A 21825-nucleotide genomic window follows, 5' to 3' on the forward strand; every position below is an offset into this window, starting at 1 on the left:
GAGTGAGAGTGTGAGAGAGTGTGTGAGAGTGTGAGTGTGTGAGTGTAAGTGTGTGTGAGTGTGAGTGTGTGTGTGTGTGAGAGAGTGAGTGAGTGTGTGAGTGAGTGAGTGTGTGAGAGTGTGTGTGTGTGAGTGTGTGTGTGAGTGAGTGAGTGTGTGAGAGAGTGTGTGTGAGTGAGATTGTGTGTGTGTGTGTGTGTGTGAGAGTGTGTGAGTGAGTGTGTGTGAGAGAGTGAGTGAGTGAGTGTGTGTGAGAGTGTGTGTGTATAAATCAACAGTGGCATTATGTAAACAAGACTGCCAATTAAAGGGTTAAAATCCTGAAAATTAATGAATATTTGATATTTATGATCAGGACTGATGTTGATTGAAAGTGGAAAATAATATTAATATATACAATTATGACATTTTAGTCCTCGCACAAGGGTTAAATCTTAATTTTTATAATCATTTTATGGTTTGTTGACATTACATCATCGTGGCATTACATCAAGTTTTAAAATTGGCTCTAACTTTATGCAGAAAAGGTTTTTAAGTGATTTTATCACACTTAATCACATTTACAAGCATATTGTTTATATTGTGTGAATACTTTTTGAAAAAGAGTGTATGTTAACGTTCAGAAATTCGCCTTGCATTCACTTTGCATTGTAAGTGCCTAGTAGCTTCTCCTGTAGCAAACTGCCCCCGACACACACACGGCAGGTGTCTGCATCTCACACTCTGACGTCCTGTCAGACCACTGACTGAGTCCTTAAATTGATGAGCTCCGAGTGAAAGGTCGCATCCTTCTACAGCGAGGGGAAGCCATCGAACGCCACTTCAGAGCTCTCGCACAAAACACGTCCGCAACAACATCCGGGAACGCCTCATTCAGCGACAGGCCTGTCAGTCATGCTCCCGACAGCCCCTCTCCTTGCTCAAACAGAGGAAGTTAAGATGTCACGGGTCTCCCTCTTCATAATGGAGGATTTCTTTTAACGAACACAGAGACGTCTTTTCGATTGTTAAAGTGGGGATCGGAGAACAAACGAGTTTGATTGATGAGACGAGGACAGTGGACGATATTGTTACATTTCAACGCGGGCCTCGATATCTCACACAAAGCTCTCAGAGACCAGAGATGCGTTATTCATCAACTGAAATTTAAGAAGAGTTCAACAAGAAATGAATCTTTGATTTACTCACCCTCGTGTCGGTCCAAATGAATATATGACTGACTGACTTCTGTGGAGCACAAAATATGATGTTTTTAAGAATGTTAATGCCACTTTTTTATACATAACGAAAGTAGACGGTTAACACAGGCTGCCAAGCTCCAGAAAGCGTTTTATAAAAATTGTACAACTCATGTACAATGATCCAAGGCTTCTGAAGTCATACGTTAGCTTTGTTTGGATTTTATTCCCCTTTTTCTCCCAACTTGGAACGCCCAATTTCCAATGTGCTTTTAAGTCCTCATGGTGGCGTAGTGACTCGCCTCAATCCGGGTGGCGGAGGACGAAACCCAGCTGCCTCCGCGACTGAGACTGTCAACCCGCGCATCTTATCACGTGGCTTGTTGAGGGCGTTGCCACGGAGACATAGCGTGGCATCCACACCCAACTCACCACGCGCCCCACTGAGAACGAACCACATTACAGCAACCAGGAGGAGGTTACCCCATGTGACCCTACCCTCCCTAGCAACCGGACCAATTTGGTTACCCCATGTGACTCTACCTTCCCTAGCAACCAGGACCAATTTTGTTACCCCATGTGCCTCTACCCTCCCTAGCAACCGAGACCAATTTTGTTACCCCATGTGACTCTACCCTCCCTAGCAACCAGGCCAATTTGGTTGCTAAGGAGACCTGGCTGGAGTCACTCAGCACGCCCTGGGATTCAAACTAGCGAACTCCAGGGGTGGTAGCCAGCGTCTTTACCAATGAGCTACCCAGGCCCCGGGACAGACCAAAGAACTACGACAGAGAGAAATATTCTGCATGTGTAACGTGGACTGCTTTTATGATGCTTTTAGGTCCTTTTTGGAGCTTTATGCTATGGTGGATAATGCCATGGTCCCGCCAGAAAAGGTGACAGGACCGTGACAATTTTTTTAATCTGAACTATTCCTTTAAAAGCTTCATTAGCTGTTTGAGAATGCAACAAATGTGATTTATCGTCTACCCTTTGATTGCACGTTCAACTAACGAAGATTAACTCGTCAAGGCTTGAGAGGGCAATTCATATTTGTAAACAAGTCGCTCTCAAGTTGCGTTCAACAGATGGTTTCTCATTTGTTTTGAGTCCATCAAGAGTTGTTGTGACAGATCGGCTCCATAATAGCCCGGAGGTGACAGGTCAGAGGATCTTGGCCTTCGAACTCCATCTAAATCATCTCCGGGTCATGTGACCTCACCCTGTTCATATGCTGATCAGAGTTGTCACTTTAACTGGAGTTGGATGTGCATTCCCAGCGGAGTAGGCATTAGATGGGGGCAGGGGAGAGAGGAAGAGGCATTTACAGACGAGTGGTGTGTACAGTTTAACTGGATTAGAGATTATAGTCTTATCTCCAACTCACACCTAGTGATGTTGAATTCATATTGTTTTAAGAAGCCGTTCACTCCGAATGCATCCGATTTTTCTATGCATGCATAATGCACTAGACGTCTCGTGCATGAGCGATGCATGCTTTTTAGATGCTAAAAAGTCCAAACCCTGATAAAATGTTGCACTCTTCACATATACTAATATGGACTAATTCTATAGTACTTATTTCAGCTTTTGGCACTTGGGAGCCCCTGGCCACAATATCCTTTTGCTGTATGTAATAAAAGCATCATTTAGGTTTGGCAGACATCACTACAGACCTCCAAAACAATCGGTCAATATTAACTCAAGATGCAAGAGAGAGAGACATTAAGAGAGACATTGAAAGGGAGGAGGACGTGTATTCAGACAGACATGAATCTAAAGTAGTTGTGTAGAGGCCATCTTTGTTCCAGACCCAATGACAGATGCCATCTCATTCTCTTTTTCTTTATGTCTTACGGCACATTTATCATTCCTCCACAGGAGCAATTGTGCTACAAATCCGCCGAGCGCAGGCGATACAATGGACAGCTAAATCGGGGCCTCCGATCAGCTGCCTGCGCTGGTTGCTAGGATACCTTTGATCTTTGCGACCACTCGTCAACAAGCTTGTCACTTTCATCAGTCTCTGAGGATGATGATTCTACTTCTGCTGTTGTTGTTCGTTGAAAAAGACACCGTTACAAAATAGCTTCATAAACTACGTTTCCATCCAAGGATTTTATGTGAAAAGTTTTTGGAACACTTACAGCCCAATTCTATTAAATTATTGTTTCGTTTTACTTTTGAAAAAATGCCGGCAAAATTCTCTGTATTAAATCAAATAAATTACCAAATGAAAAAAGCATTAAATAAAAAATTAAATTACCACCAAATGAAAAAAAGCATTAAATAAAAAATATATATATAAAATTATTACCAAATGAAAAAGCATTAAATAAAAAAATAAAATTATTACCAAATGAAAAAAGCATTAAATAAAAAAAATATATATTATTATTACCAAATGAAAAAAGCATTAAATAAAAAAAAAATTAAAAATACATTCCTTGAAAAAAGGAAACCCTGCAGAGCTCCAGACTAAAGAATTAACTTAATGTTTCAGTTTAGGAGCCAACGCCTCTTTAAGTAGCCAAATTACAGATTTTCTCAATTTAGATACAATACGTGACTTATGTAAAGAAGCCCGAAATACACATGGGACTCTTATTTTGAAATGGCTGCGCTCCCAGTTGAGCGCTCACTGACGGCTGATTCGCTGAGAAACTGAATCTGATTCAAACCCTCTGTACTTTTCGGGTGATTCGTGAAAAAGATCCTGTTCAAAAGAGTCATTTGTTCACGACTCTCTTGTGCTGGGTTCGTTGTTGCGTGCTGTGCAGCGAGCTTGTCCTCAAAACCGAACGGGTGAAAATTGGCGGCTAAACACACTGGCACTGACAAAACTGCACATGTGCGCACGCAACCCGACAGTCACCAATGGCGACTACATTTTAAATTGTCGCAATCAATTATTTTTGGTTGCATTCACGACCATTTTAGTCGCAGTATGGAGCCCTGCCCAGGGACGGATTACCGACCATGCCAATGGGGCCAGTGCCCATTAAAGAGCCCCTCCCACTTGATAACACTTTTGGGCATGAACAACGATGGGCAGAAAAGGCAAGCGTGTGTGTGTGTGTGTTAGAGAGACAGTTGACAGCTGTCAATCATTCACAGAAACATCAGCATTTCCTGACAGCTTCATTTGCCTGGTTTTGCATCACTCTGGAATCTTTTCTGTATTGATGACTAATGCGAGTACCATTTAAGGTTGAATGAGGGACACCCAAAATCTCTCCAGAACAAGGCTAGATATGGCTAAAACACTTTGTAAAAAGGCAACACTTCTGTTCTGAAGCCAAAGTTATTTAGATGGCACAATTAAATGCTTTATTCCTTTACATTTCTTAATTGGTCAACTGTGTTAGCATGACTTTGTTTGGCAAACAACGGAGAAATATCCACATTGACTGTGACTCTGTTCAGACCGCAGGCACATCGGATTTATTCATGCACCATTAATTGCAAGTGATCAAATCAGATTGGCGCGTTCAAACATAACCAACCTATCTGCATTGGGTTGCTTTGGTAACGACGTAGGCGTACCCACGTGACGATGCTTTCAAAACAGATGCGGGAAAAATGGAGGCGCATCGTCTCGCTCTCCAAATGAGCGCCCTGTCCGGTCACGGTGCAGAACTCCTCCGGTTCTGCTAAATATTGCGATGTGCTGCAGTCACCGATTTTTGACGTCAGCGTTGTGTATTGTGTTAAGTCCAATCGTGCTCACGGTGGCGGATGACAAACACGACTTTGCAGCTTTTTTGTATCTCACGTAATACGATAACTTCCACCGTTTGCCCTTTTGAACTATAACAATGATTGCTTGTTCAGTGCCACGGCCGCTGACGTTAGCATCGCTAATTTGCGATTAGAGACGACACGTCTCTACCATAGATTTATAGATATACAAAGAGAACAATTTCCAACCGCAATATCTCAAAAATCGTGCCGACGCCAATAATAAACTTCGGTTTACGTCATCCGTCAAACGCCGATATGGCGGAATAAGTACCGCCTCCTAAATAAAAGAGCCAATCATCAATTTGTAAAGTCATCGCGTCACTGCAGATGTTAAACAGACCTGGGACCCGAAGTACAAGAATGGGACCAGACCCCGGCCGCACGTTAAAAATATGGACCTGAACCCCAACGGGTCCCGAGTCCTCGGGTGGACCCGCGAAGACCTCTAGTTGTTTAATACAAGGATGCATTAAATCTGCATTAAATAGTAAACACAAGCCTATCAACACGGTTACGGTAAATCCATTTACTTCCATTTTGAAGGCATAGATATACCCTAAAATATTACCCTAACATTTATTAGCTTGAGCACAATGCTAATTCTTAAACTTTCGACCCTGTTACCATGACGACTTAGTAAACAACTGATTATTGAGAACTAGAGATCTGTAGAACTATCCGAATTAAATTCAAGCACAAGTTAAATGGCCAAATAACCAGTAAAACCATCAACCCCGTTACGTCAACCCTATAACTTCCATTCTGAAGGCGTAGTTGCACTCCAAAACTCTGTCAAAACAAGTTCAGCTGGAGAGGTCCAACTGGCAAAGGCGAGCATGAGAGAGAAAGAGAACAAAAAGAAAACTGGACATTTGAGCCAAACAGGAAAAAAAAAAAAGCACAGCCAACAAACATCCAGCGTCAGAAATCTCAACACAGCCTAGATGGAATGCAAATCAGCTTTCATGCAAATGCCATACGTCTCCAAGGGGCCCTCGGAGACAAAACCCAGTTTATACGCCAGTGTTTTCAAGCGTCCCCATGCATTTACCTGAAAATGTAATCAAGGCCCTGCTAACCTGATGATAGGGTCTGAGATCATCCGGGAAAACACGGAGCATGCATTCATCATATAGATGCAGATAGAAGATGTGGAACAAATGCTTACTTGAACGCCATGGCATCGAGCGGCAAAAACTGATTCATTAAAGATCCTTTCTGAAGTTCACGTCTCAAGCAGCTGAAGGAGGAGCGGAGAACTCTTCACAGATCTGTGGAGAGGACACAAGGAGTTTAACATTACGAGGGGGGGGGTATTTGGACTTGCACTCACAATGGCTGTGTTCAGAATACTAGTGTACTGGATACTGCTGTGCTGTATAAATAAACATTTTTACTTACTAATATTAATATCTAATTTAAATTGAAACATTTTATTTCCACCGTTTTACTGTTTTACCAATATCAATATCTAGACAGCAGCCAGTGACAATATAATGCTTAAATATACACAAATGCATAATATATAATGATAGACAAAAATGTACTTAAAATAGCTGAAAATGTGAAAAAATAAAGAAAATGTGTGCTGTCCATTGACAAGACTGTCAATATATATTTACCGATAGTAGGCGGAATGACCAATTCAGACAATCAGCAGCAAAAAAATGTATTACAAAAATTGGGCCAATTAAGCAGTCTATCACATCGAACAATATTTTTGCAAACCATAGGACATTTAAAGGGTTAATTCAAACAAAAATGAAAATTATCCCATAATTTACTCACCCTCAAGCCATCCTGGGTGTATATGACTTTCTTCTTTCAGCCAAAAGCAATCAGAGTTATATAAAAAAACATCCTGCTCTTCCAAGCTTTATAATGGGAGTGAATGGTACCTTAGATTTTGAAGCCCAAAAAACACGTACCCATCCATCAAAAAAGTAATCCATGGCTCCAGGGGGTTAATAAAGGGTGTTCTGAAGCGAAGCAAAATATCCATATTTATAACTTTATAAACTATAATCACTGGCTTTCGGTAACGGCCATCCGCGCGCTCACAAGAGAGTCGAGTTCTGGCGTTTGACGTAGGCGTAGCGTGAGCTCCGGTGAGAACTGACGAACATGGAAGCTCACATTGTTTACAACAAAAGAAAACAGCGAAACGAAGAGAGTTGTTTTAGCTATACTGTAGATTTGTATTAATCTTAAAATGGTATGTTTGTGCGTCTATGCAGTCATTTCAATCATGGCAGCAAACACACTCCACCTCTGTTGGCATTACCTGGCATTGTCCTGAATGAGCACCACCACATGTCCCGTACTCTCCGTCTACAAGATTTGTTTGTTTGTGCCGCTGCTGAAGCCTCCTCTATCTCCTGAAGTTCCTGCTCTGTGTACTCCGGTTCAAACAAATAGGTCTGGGGAAAAAACTCAATCTCCTCTTCTATTATAGCGAAACCCTCTGACAATTTTCTTTAAACATCCTCATTGTTGTCTTCTAATTCGAGACCGGCGTTTTGTTTTGCTCTATCCTCTGTGCTTTCGTCACTACTCACAGGAGCTCACGTTACGCCTACGTCATACTAAAGTTATAAATATGGATATTTTGCTTCGCTTCAGAAGGCCTTTATTAACCCCCTGGAGCCGTATGGATTACTTTTTTGATGGACGGATGCACTTTTTTGGGCTTCAAAATCTAAGGTACCATTCACTCCCATTATAAATCTTGGAAGAGAAGGATATTTTTTAATATAACTCCAATTGTGTTTGGCTGAAAGAAGAAAGTCATGCACAACTAGGATGGCTTGAGGGCAAGTAAATTATGGAATAGTTTTCATTTTTGGGTGAACTAACCCTTTCAGGGAATAGATCTGGAACCCTGTGTTAAGACTTCTCCAAAAATTCGACACACAAGTTTGAGCAAGCAAACGAAAGGCACTGTGAGCGAGTGGCACAGGACGAACTCAACAACTACACCAGACTCGCTCTCAATTAGCCCAAAAGGGGAGAGGGGCTTCCGCCGGCTTGGTAGGAGATTCCGTAGTCATGGTGACAGTGAAGACTAATTGAAAGCATTGAGGAATCCAGCAACGTGGAGAGAGAACACGGCGGGGGGGGGAGTCAGGAGTATATTGGCCAAATTTACAAGCACAAAGGGATGAGCACTTTCATTAGTGAAATACAGATTAATAGAGACCCAGAAACAGGACAAAATAGTGTTAAACCAATCATTTTGGTTAAAAATAGAGCATTGGTTCTTGAGGAATATTAATAGGGTTGAATTGCCATTTGGCGTTAGCCCTCACTCTTTTAGTTGAATTTATAAAACAGATTTTCGCTCAACAGGGAAGTCTTCCAAAACTGATTAAAATGGAAGCATATTGTTAGCTTCATAAATTACTCAATATGTAAACAGATGCAACACCAGGCCAATGAAAGAGACGCACTACACAAGGTACAGGACAAAAACTGTGAAGTGGTGCTAGTTGGCACTTTTCAGTTTAGTTATGGTTGCCTCTGGATATTAAATGGAAAGTATTTCACCACTGAATAAAATGGCACACTCAGCACCAAAATGTAAATTGTTTGGCTTACTCTTGATGTCTTCACAGGGGATATATGAGATGCGAGTTGTGGTCTCATCTCCAGACCGCCTCGAGGCTCTTGACATCACTGAAGACCTCTGGGGAGACTAACGTTTGCCAGACATCTGACTGAACGCAGCTCATTAGGGTTTACACATGTCTGCGCTCAAACACGCACACACTCCATAAACAACTACACATGAGTGACTTCAGTACAGAATGGCCCATATGACATTAGGGATGGGTATCGTTCAAAAAAACTTTGATAACGATATCTTGACTTCGATACCGGTTCCTAAACGATACTTTTTCCAATACAATTTTTTTTAAATCCATTTTAACAAGATTACATAAAAAAAAACTCATCTCCTGAGCCTTCTGGTCTCCTCATGCCAGGGTCGGGCAGGGGCAGAGGCTATAACATTAATGTGAAGAGGAAAAAACTAAACAAGAGAGCTAAACCGTTAATTCATCCGACCCTAAGGATAAGTACGGTTTAACAAGATAACAAGTTTAATCTACGTTAAACTTGATCAGTTACTGTCAACCTTAAAGCATTTTTGGCATCGATTTAGCTAGCTATCTATAGCCGTACACCCAAACAATATCTAACTTTACCTAGGTCCCAGTTTATAGGACTATGTCACCGCGCACAGAAACGTTAATTTAATAAGTACACAAGCATGTACCACTACAAGTTATTCGATTTTGTTTGTTGGTTTGTTTGCTGTACCTGTCGGAGTCCCAATCATAGCACCGGTGCATTCATCAGTAGTTTTGGAGGAGGACTGTGGCAGGAGGACGCTGAGAGGATGACCGCACCGGCTCGGTCTTCTTACAGTCGAAGACGGAGCAACTTTCTGCTCTTAAGTTTATTCTGTGCACTGTCAAGTGCTTCATCAGATTTGTCGTGTTGTTGGTCTCGGCAGCGAATATCTTGTCACAAATATTGCATTGCACGCTGTTGGCATTGAGCCTGGTGAAATTGCACTACACTTTTGATCTTTTCCACATCTTTCACATGTATGGGGTTTGATATGCATACACACTACAGCCTCACGTGTGAGCCGCATCTCTGGGCATAACCGGTGTAAACTCGTGTTTTTCCTTGATGCCTAAACACAGCCAATCACCGGCACTTTTACATTTGGGTACATCTAGCTTAATACATGCTTATCACTGACGTTGACCAGATTAACCCCTTAGGTATCGAAATTTGGTACCAAACAACAAGATATTTTTTGATACTCGATAGTTTAGAGGCAATTCGGTCGGTGCCTAAAATGTATCGAACTCGATACGCAGCCCTATATGACATGGCTATTGCATCTGACATACTGTATGTTACCAATAATTGTATTGTTTTTGTTTAGTAGTTTGAAAACAAATCGCTTCAGTAATGACGAAATGCATGAAATAAAACATTTATGATGATACCAATTGTTGAAAGAGTTTGAAGGGGAATGTTTCCAATGAGAGTATGAAATTCCTCAACAATAATGATTCCAGGAGCCTGAGGCGCTTAAACTGGGGTATAAATCTCCATCCAGATGGAAAACATGAACTATAAATCAAATTCTCCCAGAAGGTTCACTGTGCATTGAAAAGCAATTAATTTAGAAAGCACAGTTACGTTTGCATCAAAAAAAAACATTGAACACTGTCTAACAGTCTGTTAGGAACAACTGATCGTGCAAAAATACTAATACCACACGTAACTTATAAGCTCGATTTAAAATAGACACATTATCCCACAGGGCATGAGACCAGAGCACTTTGAAGTCGGACAGATGGGTTTTGAAACGACACGCGTGTGAGCTTTGATCTCACAGCACTACCACAGACTACATGCTCTCTCCCTCTCACGCCGTACAGAGACACGCAATCTGATAAGAGCAAACAATGATTACAATTGAAGTTTAAATGAGCACTTGATCTTGGCTTTTGGGGATAAACAAATGCCAACAATCACAAGCAAAGATTACAGCAGAAACACACTTACCTCAAAACCCTCATGCAAATATCACCATAATCCAATCTAAAGCTCATCTGATTAAACAAAATTAAATAACGTGGACAAACGATGTGGGTTATTCAATGCCAAGGACAATACTGGTATCTAAAGAACAGGAATGGCGATTTTCAACATAATGCCAAAATATACTGCATGTACATTTGTATTGTGTATATATATATATATATATATATATATATATATATATACACACACACACACACACACACACACACACACACACACATAACAATTTAAAGATGACAATTATTGGCCATTTAATTATGCCACGTCAATATGTCAGTCTGTCATGAATCCAAAATATCCAAGACGAAGGAACACTGAACTCACCAACAGACGGCGAAATGAGAAGCTGTCGTGTCTGACCAAACCCCCCCCAAAAACCACAAAGATGCAGAAAAACAAAAGAGAATATCATTCCAGTGTGTCTGGCAATCTTGCATGCATCCGTCACCTCATCCAGATTGCACAGATGCGCGTGTGTGTGTAATTTAAAGTAAATGTGTAAATTACGAGGTGTCAAAGCTTGATGGTTGCGTCTGCGCCTGTGAACGCCTGAATGAGAGCAAACAGAAATTATGAGACATTCAATCCTACCCCCTTTTTATCTCTCTCTCTCTCTCTCTCTCTCTCTCTGAGCATGTGACAAGACACATCACAATTGTGCACAAATGAAATCAACCCAATTTAACCCCCAAACTCTCTCGTGTCAAAGCAACAATTACATATTAATGCCAGATAATAAAATGCGCTCTCCCTCTCGCTCTCACACACACACACACACACACACACACACACACACACACACACACACACACACACACACACACACACACACACACACACACACACACACACACACACACACACACACACACACACCGCTTGAAGCGCTGCCTCTGTGACAGGTGCAAAACAATAGCGTGCAGATCTGCTGGTACACGCATGTGCGTGTAATCAAAACGTGCACACTTGAGAACGTTTGCAACAGAGTATAATCAATGCACATCGGTGTAGAGCAGAAAAGGGGCTGGGTCGTGTGTGTGTGTGTGTGTGTGTGTGTTCCATTGTTTTCAGGGTCACAGCTGAGTCCAACACATGCCAAGATGGGTCGGTCAGTTCTCTGGCAGCACTGTGCAGAGTTCTGGTTTCAATTTGATCTGTGCTTATCGCATTTCTATCCTAAATTTAACTGTAACACAAGGGACGAGTGGGTGAATCGTACAAAACCTGTGAAGAACATGTGCAGGTCACATACAGTACCGCTGGTCCCTAAATGCATACTATGCAGTCTGTATAGGGCACCAAATCCCGAGGGGGGCACCAGATAGTCCACCGGCTGCCCTTACTTGCACGTTATATGTTATTCAAGGACCCCGAAAGCAGTTGCGGAACATAGATCCCCCCCGTAGGGCATCCATTTGGCCAGCGGCGGAAAAATTCTCATGTTTATTTTATGTCTCTTTCTCTTTTTATGCAAAGACTTCCATTTTATTATATGTCATAGAAGATTCCGGTTGATTACAGAAGGATGACAAATCGTCTGTGTGTTGAAAAAGGTAATGTGCACGTAAATTAGTTGAACATTGATACTCACTCACTCACTCACATGACTATTTTAATGACATCAGGTCAAAGAAATTACTTTTGAAGCATCTCTGAACAATAGACTTTTAACTAAGTAGTATGATTGTCTACCAAAGGGCTGATATTCTACACATTTATAGCGTTATTTTTCCATTAAGTCTACTTAAAAAGGTTTCCTGCATGAGCTCATTAACATATGACCGCCCACATTCACATATTAACACATATGCATTGTTTAGCAGCTTGACCCATCCTGATAAACAACAATAAACAAAGATTAGCCAATCATAACGGAGCTCATTTAAATACATTGTTTTTGCAACTGTAAATTTAACAGGGTTTAACGGTTAGTCAGAGAGAGAGGGTGGGAAATGGCCGAAAAAATAAATAAATAATAATTTCGACTGATTTTGGCTGAAATAAAATGTATATTATCCCCTTTTTCTCCCCAATTTGGAACGCACAGTTCCCAGTGCTTAGTAGGTCCTCGTGGTGGCGCGGTCACTCGCCTCAACCCGGGTGGCGGAGGACGAGTCTCAGTTGCCTCCGCTTCGGAGACCGTCAATCCGCGCATCTTATCGCGTGACTTGTTGTGCATGACACCGTGGAGACTCACAGCATGTGGAGGCTCATGCTATTCTCCACGATCCACACACGACTCACCACACGCCCCATTGAGAGCGAGAACCACTAATCACAACCACGAGGAGGTTACCCCATGTGACTCTACCCTCCCTAGCAACCACTCCAATTTGGTTGCCAAGGAGACTCACAGCATGTGGAGGCTCATGCTACTCTCCACCACCACACTCCTTGAGGCGAACCACAATCACACCCGGTGGTTACCCATGTGACTCTACCTCCTAGCAACTGCCCATTTGTGCCAAGAGACTCAGCATATGGGCTCATGCTACTCCACATCCACACAACTCACCACACGCCCCATTGTGAGCGAGAACCACCAATCACGACCCCGAGGTGGTTACCCCATGTGACTCTACCCTCCCTAGCAACCGGCCCAATTTGGTTGCCAAGGATACTCGCAGCATGTGGAGGCTCATGCTACTCTCCACGATCCACGCACAACTCACCACACGCCCCATTGAGAGCGAGAGGTTACCCCATGTGACTCTACTCTCCCTAGCAACCGGGCCAATATGGTTGCTTAGGAGACCCGGCTGGAGTCACTCAGCATGCCCTGAATTCGAACTCACGACTCTAGGGGGGATAGTCGGCGTCAATACTTGACCAGCCACCCAAAAAGAAACCTTTATGAATAAACTGAGGGAAAAATAAATAAAATGTTGCAAATTTGCAGAATGTCTCCTTTAAACTTAACAGGCCCCAGAACTCTTAATCCATTGACCGATCTACTGTAACATTCTCCTTCACATATTTCTTAGTTTCTTTTCAAATACTCCCTTAAGAAATATTTAATCTTGGCAAATACTTGTTTAACTGCAGAACTCCTTAAAAGGATAGCTCACCCAAAAACGTACTCACCCCCATGACTTACTTTCTTCTATGGAGCACAAAAGAAGATATTCTGAAACATGTTGTGGTGTTTTTAGGCCATACAATGAAAGTCAATGGGGTCCAGTGTTGTTTTGAACCCTGCACTGACTTTCATTGTATGCGCAAAAACAATTTTCATTTTGGGTGAGCTATCCCTTTAACCAAACACACAAAAACACATTAAAAACAATATCTTTGATAACTAAAACATTATAATGCATGCTTTCATTTGAAAGGTTAATTAGCTTTCGTTATCCATTCTTCCTCATCATCCCTTATGGGACTTTTCCACTGCATGGTACAACTCGACTCGACTCTGCTCGCTTTTTGGGGGTTTTCCACTGTGGGTAGTACCTGGTACCTGATACTTTTTTAGTACCACCTCGGTCGCGGTTCCAAGCGAGCCGAGCCGATACTAAATGTGATGTCAAAACCCTTCAGATCACTGATTGGTCAGGGAGAATCATCACTATCAGCCGAGGGTCACTGGATTTCCGACACGCGACATCAACCCGCTAGTATTCAAGTTAGCAACAGCGATAGCAGTATCATGTGTTCACGCGACTTCCGATTTGTTAAAAGGAACGGCTGAGCGCAAAACCACGCCGTGGTCAATAAACGAGGTGCAGACATCCACTCGTTAGCGACGAACAAAACAAAATAGTCTCTCAGGAAGCCGCACATGGCTACCACCGGACCTACCAACAGTGAAGGGAAAACTTAAGTGACCACAGAACCATCATGGAAAAGTGGAAGTGGTTCGACCAAATGGACGCTATCTAAACCGGCGAGCAATGGGAGGGAGAGTGGACTGGCGTTGATCCACGATGGAGGATGGTACGTTTTGTTACGTTAACTCTAAACTCTGCTTGAAAGCTTAATTTTATTTAGTTGACCAGCTTCTCGAAAGCTTCTAAAACAACAAGGCCAATTTAACTGTTACACATGTGTAAAATCACCATGCAACAACTGCTTTATGCAGCCCAATGAGCTAGCAGCTAACCACTAGCGGTCGTGTTACTGTTTTGGTCAGTTTGTGTTGTGTTTAAGATGATGCCACGGCACAACTATGACGATCAGCCTATAATCCCACCCTCGTTGAGGCGGCACTAAACTGCAGTGGAAATGCAAGCTCAGAAAAGTAAAGCGAGTTGAACCGTAACGTGCCATTATTGACAGGGAAAAGCGTTTTGCCACATACAAATTCCGGTTATGTACTGCACTGATGAACCTGCTCTCGATTTCTATTAATCATTCAACATTTAACCTTTTTAACTGTCCATCAATGACGTATTTAGTTACCAAATAAATAGCCAAATTAAGGAAGAGGTGTTGGTGCTACATGGAAGACGTGTATGAAAGTTATTCCGTGCTGCTCTAAATGCAAATAAGGAATAATGATTTCCCAACCAGGTTTTAAAGAATTTGCTGACATTAGTCTTATCTGGTCAAAAACAACAGCAGTGTCCGATAACTAAAGAAATGAAGTCAGCCCAACACAATGAGTCCATTCAGAGACAGCCAGGACGGCCTTCCCATCAGCAAATAAATCGATTATCTCTGGAATGAGCCTGTTTTAGGAATCTGGGGTTAAATATTGCTGTCCCACACAACTTTATTCTTCTTATAATTCAGAACAAGATTACTACATATTATAATAAAGCCTTTCGAAGGTTGTGGCGCTATCAAAACATTGCTCCGTTTGATTGAGCGACCCATCTAGCCCTGACACTGCAACAATGGTTCAGCCAATGGCGCAAGTTTGGGGCGGGACTAACCGTTTCAACCAATGGAAGATGGGGAGAACATTCAGGAAACCTTTGTTTTGGTTATTACTATGCAATTTTAAGGATTGACTTACGCACTCATGGCGAAATCGTAAGGATATCGTACGACTGTAATTTCACTACAGCTAATGACGTCGCTGGACATCGTTTCCATCTAATATGTGACAATTACTTGCTTGTCACACAACAGCTTCCTATCATGTTTACACACTCTACTGATTGGTTGGGGCAGCTGTGGCTCAGGTGGTAGAGCGGGTTGGCCACCAATCGCCCACATGACTCAACATGCCGAAGTGTCCTTGGGCAAGACACTGAACCCCAAGGTGCTCCCAATGGCAGGCTAGCGCCTTACATAGCAGCTCTGCCGCCATTGGTGTGTGAATGGGTGAATGAATCACAGTGTAAAGCGCTTTGAATACCGCTAAGGTTAAAAAGGCGCTATATAAGTGCAGACCATTTACCATTGGTTAAGTTTAGACACACGCGCTTACTTCCGCATTAGACATCCGGGCATTTGCACGTGATGAAATCATACACATTTATACGAACGAACTGGATTGACTCCTGTACTCCTATAACTGACCGGTTACGTTTTCGACCGAATCTGGTATATTTGCTCTGTCAACATAAATAGCCAAAACATCAAGCTGTGCACGCAACATCACAAAACTGGTCTGCAATGGTCTTATATAGCGCCTTTTTTAACCTTAGAGGTTACCAAAGCGTCACAGTCACACACCAATGGTGGCAGAGCTGCTATGTAAGGCGCTAGTCTGCCATTGGGAGCAACTTGGGGTTCAGTGTCTTGCCCAAGGACACTTCGGCATGTGGAGTCATGTGGGCCGGGAATCGAACCACCAACACTGCATACATAGTTAATGAATAGCAGAGTTCCTTAAAATTGCTTTGCTTAATTTAATTAGTTTGAGAAGTCCCTATTAGTCCCCATAGAGTTCCCTTTGATGAAGATGCATCATTTTCAATCCATGCATTGTTTCCTGTGTGTGTGTGAACGTGCATAGCTGTAGTGCAACTTTATATGCAATTATTTCGAGAATCAAGTTTAATGCCGGACCTCAGTCATTATTTTCTTTTGAGCCAATTAAGTAGAAATGTTAAATGTTAATTTGAAACAACCTGCTAATAGTTGCTGAATCTTATTTGTGTGAATGTACATTTTTAAATAAAGATGAATTCATTGATACATTTGTGTATATCTTACAAAGTTTTAGTTGTGCGGACATAAAATGACAAGTTGAATTTACTCGAGGCGTGATGCAAAAATGCTACATATATAATGTAAATCCAACACATACACTGGCGGCCAAAAGTTTGGAATAATGGACAGGTTTTGCTGTTTAGGAAGGAAATTGGTACTTTAATTCACCAAAGTGTCATTCAACTGATCACAAAGTATATTCGGGACATTACTGATGTAACAAACAGCAGCATCACTCCAACACCTTATCCTTGAGTAATCATGCTAAATTGCTAATTTGATACTAGAAAATCACTTGCCATTATATCAAACACAGCTGAAAGATATTAGGTTCATTAAATGAAGCTTAACATTGTCTTTGTTGCCACAGTATGCAATAGACTGGCATGTCTTAAGGTCAATATCAGGACAAAAATGGCCAAAAATAGAAACTTTCTCTAGAAACTCGTCAGTCAATCATTGTTTTGAGGAATGAAGGCGATACAATGCTTGAGATTGCCCAAAAACTGCAGATTTCATCCAAAGGTGTACAAACAGTCTTCAAAGACAAAGGACAACTGTCTCTAACAAGGACAGAAAGAGATGTGGAAGACCAGATGTGCAACTAAACAAGAGGATAAGTACATCAAAGTCTCTAGTTTGAGAAATAGACGCCTCACATGTCCTCCGCTTACAGCTTCATTGAATTCTACCCGCCAAACACCAGTTTCATGTACAACAGTTAAGAGAAGACTCAGGAGGCCTTATGGGAAGAACTGCAAAGAAAAAGACACTTTTGATACAGAAAAACAAAAAGAAAAGGTTCGAGTGGGCAAAGAAACACAGACATTGGACAACAGATAATTGGAAAAGAGTGTTATGGATCTTCACCCCATTGAGATTTTGTGGGATCAGTTAGACTGTAAGGTGCGTCAGAAGTGCCCGACAAGACAGTCACATCTATGGCAAGTGCTACAGGAAGTGTGGGGTGAAAGGTCAAGTGCTACAGGAAGTGTGAGGTCAAAGGTCACCGGAGTATCTGGACAAACTGACCGCTAGAATAACAAGGATCTGCAAAGCCGTCATGAGTTTGAATGCTAGCAAAAAATATCTAATTAGCTTATATATCACAATATACTAATCAAGATTAAAACATCCATAAATATGTAAAACTGCAAGACTGTTTTGAGACCTGTGTAGATGTTTGTGATGATAATGGTTGGAGGTTTATTAGGGGCCAGATAAACTGACCCCGGGTCAGATTAGAGGGGCAATTAGTGTCCAGAACAGTAAGAGAATAAGGACGACTTCTTATCTTCCCCCTTTTTCTCTCTGCACTCCTCTGGACATGGAGGGATGTTGGCAACGGGACACAAAGCACGACTGTGCTGCCTTCACAAAACTCAGTAACACTCTTATCATGTTTATTAGAGCGAGGGAACATTAGATGCACGGACGGGTCTTTCTCAAAGCTATCTGCAACGTTGCTAGAGCGTTAGAGCAGGGTTAAGGAAGGGTTAGGACATCGAAAAATGGTTTGAATCAGATTGTTTCACTTCTAAAATCTTTGTTAGATTTTTCACTCACCCGCATGTCATTCCAAACCCTTACTTTGCCGGTCCAGTGTGCTTTTTTGGAAAATGGGGACAAAAATGATGCGCAAACGAAACAAAACAAAGACAGTTTCATAAAAGTTGTCCATACGACTCATGCACCACATTACACAAAGCTACAGTCTTCAGAAAACTTGAAATATTGCACACGAGTTACGAGGACAACTTTTATGGCACTTTTTTTGCTTTTTTGTAACTTGACACCACCAGGTCCCATTTAAGCACTCATCTTCTATCCTAGCATTTTGTCCCACATGGGTGCAGGATCCACTTCACATATATATTTCATTTGGCACAGTTTTTAGGCCGGATGCCCTTCCTCACACATACGGGGCAATTTAGAGCCTCCAATTCACGTAACCTGGACTTGTGGGGGAAACCGGAGCACAGGGAGCCCCAAACATGGGGCGGCTGTGGCTCAGCTGGTAGAGCGGGTCGGCCACTAATCGCAGGGTTGGCAGTTCGATTCCCGGCCCACATGACGAAGTGTCCTTGGGCAAGACACTGAACCCCAAGTTGCTCCCAATGGCAGGCTGGCGCCTTGCATGGCAGTCATTGGTGTGTGAATGGGTTAAGATTAAGATTCGACTTTATTGTTATTTTGCAGAGAACAGGTACAGAGCCAATGCAGTTGTTTTCGCATATCCCAACTAAGCAGGGTCAGCCATGAGCAGATAGGGTCAAGGGCCTTGCTCAAGGGCCCAACAGTGGTATTTTGGTGGTACTGGGGCTTGAACCCCCGACCTCGGTCAGTAAGTAACCCAGAGCCTTAACCGCTGAGCCACATGGTGCTATATAAGTAGCAGACCCGTTACATGAGCCGGGACTCGAACCCAGGACCATCTTGCTGTAAAGCGACTGTGCTACCCACTGAGCTACCCCCACTAAACCTCTCCGTGTCTGAGACAGTCAAGTGGAGACGTAGCGCTCGTGGAGGCTTCACGCTATTCTCCGCGGCATCCACGCACAACTCACAATTTATGCATGTTTTATAATAGTGTACTTTGTATTGTAATCAAGATATGTCATTGTATTTTACATCCATCATTGCTTCAAAACAAATTGCACTTTGGGGACAAAAAGGTACTAACAGTGTGACATCACAATTTGTAGGAAGTAGAGAATGAGTCATTCTGGCAGCTTGGTTTCAACAAATCTCAATGACCTCTTATATGTCAAAAGATCAAGGAAAACTCGATTCCTCATGTCACGACCCCTTTAAGTAAAAGGGCGCACTATAGTCGGGACGTTCTGTAAAATATTCCCTTATGTGACCCAAAGAAAGTCAATCAGGTTTGGAACAACATGAAGCCCCCTGAATATAAAATAATGTCACTGGAGTCTGTTGTCAGAGCCCTGCAACCCCATACATCAATGGTTCTGTTCTGAAAGACCGGTGCGGTTCATTGACTGGCTGCTGGTGCCTTGTTCACAGGGCTATTGGGTACCCGTTTGACCCAGTGCCAACAGATCTGGGTTACATGATTCTATCATGTTGAAGCGTGAAGCCGGGTCATTGTCTGGATGAAACATTGACATAAACCTTGTTTGGCCTAACATATGGTATTTGTCCCACTGATGAGACCATTTCCTCATTAAAAATGTCCTGCGGGACTAATTTAACGCCAATGAACCCACGAGGGAGGAGGCGTGTGATGGCATCCGCTCTAATTATCCCAACATACAGCATGATGGGAAACGGGGTGTGTGACTAATAAGTGATCATGGCTTTGTTCAAAATGGAATAGGCCTACTTGCTTCCTGAACAGGGCACGTGGTATAGTATACATCTATTTTTAAGTAGTATGCTATTCCAAACATAGAAGAATAAATTCTATAATCTCCAGGGTCCGTTTTAAGCATAATGGGTCATGGGGTCATGGGGTCATGGACACGCAGGAGTTAAATAATAAACTGCTGACAGCCACGATTTAAAACAGCCTTCAGACTCCTGGTTTGAGAGATAGGGAAGAGTTATCCTGTGTTTCTCAGACCATGTTAATCAAATTAGAGGAAGATTTGTGCAGTTTAACAGCAGATTTCTGGTCACAAGTTCAACTTCCCAGCAACAGAGTTAGATTGAATGTAACAAGCACACAGCAGAAACAAAGTTACACCCAAATCTATGAGTGGACAAATACTGTTTGCAGTCTAAAATGGCATTAAACAACATTGTTCTAATTCTTGCATAATTGCTATACATGCCGTTTATGTCATTACTTGGAATGTAATATGTACTTTAACCCTTGTGTGACCTTTGGGATATTTTGGTCTTTTCCATTGATGTTATTTTTATAATTTTGTATGTATTTTCTGTATTAAGGACAATGGCATACATTCCCAAATTTGTGTATTTTGGGGGGAATTTTGAGCCCTGACTTTAAACTTTCAATTGGTTTATATTCTCCACCAGATGGCGCCATTTTCCTCATGTTCAGCCTATGGAGCAAATACAAGCTTTTCCCCTATTCTCTGTTTGCTGCATTATAGAGCACAGCAGGCCAATTGAATAAACGATGCAGCTAAAAATGGGTGTGTTTTGTATGTGTATTGAGAAATGTGCGTGTTTGTGTTGGTATGGATGTCTGAGTGTGCACGTAAAAAAATAACAGTGGCATTATGTAAACAAACTGGCATTTATAGGGATAGAATCCTGAAAATTAATGAATATTTCATAGTTAAACAAATCTGGACTCATTGAAGTCATTGAAAGTGGAAAATAATATTAATATATAATATTATTATGGCAGTTTTGTCATCCAAGGACCTCGGAGTAACTTTTTAAATTGACGCACAAGGGTTAAATATACAGATCACACGGCAGAACTTTTAAGTGAAACTGTAAAAATACAAAAAAAAAAAAAGTTTGGTGACCAGGAAGAGAACTTAATACGTCCCATATATATATAAATAAATTATATAAAAAAATTCAGGTTGCACAACCCAACACAACCTACACAGTACTCATGAAGAATACGTAAAATATATGTTGCACAAAGAAAAATAAACATTTTGTTTTAAAGTGTGGGGTCGTTTTATAAATACGAGGCTCTTTTGTAGTTCAAATGAAAAGCCGGAGATAATTTATGCTACTTTACGACTGCAGACCTCCACATGACCCTTAAATGCCAGACTGCCATTAAAAAGACAGTTCAAAGCCAACAAAACACCGAAACAGTTAAAAACATCCAGATTAACTCCGTGAACCGCGAACAACAAAAACACAAGATACTTTGTAGCGTTTTGGAACACTGTTACTGTATCACTGTAACAAAGTAACACTTGAGAAAACCCGCCGCGAGCCGTGAGAGAAAACTGGAGAGGAAAACAAGTGTATTCTCGTGTAGAGGAGGAGTAAACCTGCTGTGGTGGATGAATCCCGGAGGAACAAGTGCAGCATAAAGTCTCCAAAACCCCCGAGCGCGGAGTCCAGCATAGAAACCGGAGAAAACCAACTTACAGGAAGATGAATGTAATGAACACACACTCACCGAGCCGGTGCCACCGGGGTAAACGTTGAAAGAGTTTGAGAGAGCTGATGCGTGATGAGCTTCTCACAGCGTGCTGACGCAGAGCTCGAG

The 21825-nt window shown here is 42.0% G+C and overlaps 1 protein-coding gene across 6 annotated transcripts in view; it reads right to left on the bottom strand.

Moving 5' to 3' along the window:
• The window catches only part of LOC127628899 (semaphorin-4D-like), a 76049-nt gene extending 54224 nt beyond the window's left edge, over nt 1–21825 (bottom strand). The window contains exons 1-2 of one of the 6 annotated variants that reach the window (XM_052105862.1): nt 10875–11266; nt 6091–6193 (exon numbers count right to left, since the gene is read on the bottom strand). The gene's annotated coding sequence lies outside the window, so the exon portion shown is untranslated. Of the gene's footprint in view, nt 1–6090; nt 6194–8519; nt 8634–9242; nt 9519–10874; nt 11269–21604; nt 21632–21735 lie in introns of those variants that run through there. The other 5 variants (XM_052105856.1, XM_052105859.1, XM_052105855.1 and 2 more) reach the window with 5 other exon arrangements.

Source organism: Xyrauchen texanus, chromosome 35 (assembly GCF_025860055.1).
Source record: "Xyrauchen texanus isolate HMW12.3.18 chromosome 35, RBS_HiC_50CHRs, whole genome shotgun sequence".
NCBI classification, from domain to species: Eukaryota; Metazoa; Chordata; class Actinopteri; order Cypriniformes; family Catostomidae; genus Xyrauchen; species Xyrauchen texanus.